This window comes from Zingiber officinale, chromosome 2A (genome assembly GCF_018446385.1).
Source record: "Zingiber officinale cultivar Zhangliang chromosome 2A, Zo_v1.1, whole genome shotgun sequence".
NCBI classification, from domain to species: Eukaryota; Viridiplantae; Streptophyta; class Magnoliopsida; order Zingiberales; family Zingiberaceae; genus Zingiber; species Zingiber officinale.
The window spans coordinates 139,388,042-139,389,863 of record NC_055988.1 but is presented as its reverse complement, the minus strand read 5'-3'; the positions used below and the strand labels follow the sequence as shown (position 1 = coordinate 139,389,863).

General features: G+C 39.2%; 1 long non-coding RNA gene across 1 annotated transcript; it reads left to right on the top strand.

The window, feature by feature from the left end:
* The first annotated feature begins 1,098 nt into the window (after positions 1–1,098).
* Positions 1,099–1,522, top strand: LOC122040081. The gene is made up of 3 exons (XR_006128499.1): positions 1,099–1,165; positions 1,299–1,400; positions 1,505–1,522. It is a non-coding gene; the product is annotated as an uncharacterized LOC122040081 (long non-coding RNA).
* Positions 1,523–1,822: the final 300 nt, after the last annotated feature.

The window sequence follows — 1,822 nt, the reverse complement described above, 5'->3', positions numbered from 1 at the left end:
AACAACAGTTTTAAACAAAAACCGATGTCTTTGAGTATTTTACACCGGTTTTTCAAAAAACCGGTGTCTATGAGCGTAGATTTTCGCTCATAGACATCGGTTTTTTAGCCGATGTCTATGAGCGCCCTTTTTTTCATTAATCGACACCGATTTTAACAGCGGTTTTTTAAAACCCGATGTCTATGCACCAAAATAAAATAATATAATTTTTCCACCAATACTTAGCCAAAATTTTCAACACTTCACTCTTCCCTCCAAACCTAAACCTATATCGCGCCGTCCATCGTATACCGTCGCGATGCCACCACCACTTTCCTCCTTGCCTCATCTCCCTCTTCCCCTTCCTAGATTTACGAAAGATGGCATCTTTTTCGTGGACGGAGGAGGATATGCTACGGTGCTGCGGTAGCAAGCGTTTCGCCAAGGAGCTCGCCTCCACCTCTCCGTTTTCTGACCTCCACCACGCAATCCAGTCTGCCCACGGGATCTGGTTCAATAAGGTCGCACTTTTGACCTCTTCTTCTACCTCTTTCTCTTTTTCAGTGTTTCTTTTTTATTCTTCCTTCCAACCTCACCACCTTTCTTCTTCCATAATTCTATCTTTATATTTGCTTTTGTTTTCTTTAATCTGAATCTCTTATTTCTGCCCCATTGTTGTTTTGGTGCTCGATCATCTGGTAAATCTCCTTTCTTTTTTCCTTTAATCCATTTATCAAAGGTATACTTTCCAATCTGAAATTTGTCTTCCATCGTATTGTTGTTTTGTTTTCGATCCTTAGGTTTTATCTCTTTTTTTTTCTCGATTTTAACTTATGCGACTGCTTTGATTTGATTTGGTGAAGAAAAAGTGGAGTTTTCTACTGAGATTTGATGGGTTCTCTATCTATGATGGAGCGAGAGCTGATTTCGTCTCGAGTTTGATGGTATTTGTTTAGCGTTTAGTCTGGCGATTGTTGAGTTGCTTTTCTTTTTGTATCTGGAAGACGAGATCGATTATTTCTCATCTAGTGGCGATGCTACTTATTTTGAGACATTTAATTATGTCTTTAACCTTGTGTTTGATGTCTGCTGTGTAGAACACCTAAGGAAATGGTGAAGGTTGTTGCTGTCTTGGGTAACAGTGAGGGTGTTAAGGGCACAATTTACTTCGTCCAGGAAGGAGATGGTGAGAAATCTCTTGAAATACTACTTGTGGAATGCTAAATTCCTTTCAGATCTAGGGTTTCAACTTCAACCATTTTGATTTTTCTGTGAATTTGTGATCTGATCTAATTTTGGGATGTAAATCTCTGTGATAGGTCCAACCACCGTCACCGGATCCATCACTGGCCTCAAGCCTGGGCTTCATGGCTTCCATGTGCATGCTCTTGGAGACACCGCCAATGGATGCATGTCAACTGGTAAAATTATTTACCTTTTCCTTCATGGCGATCTATTGAGTTGCAAGTTTCTGATTGAAAGGATTAAATTATTGATTATGTACTCATGCTCTTGTATACTGCAGGGCCTCATTTTAATCCTGCTGGAAAGTTACATGGTGCTCCTGAAGATGAAAACTGACATGCTGGTGATCTAGGCAATGCCACTGCTAGTGAGGATGGTAAGTTACTTTATCATCAGCTCATGATGTTACTTTTGTTATCTATTTTTACCCATATTTACTATAACGCTTTTTCTCGTAACAAAAAAAAAAATCAAATGATTTACCCATTTACTATAATGCATTTACTATAAAATGATTTATGCAAATTGAGGCTTCAGGAGGTCAGGCTCTCACTTATGGAGGAGATGTTTCAAAAGAAGAGGATGTGGAATCCATGGT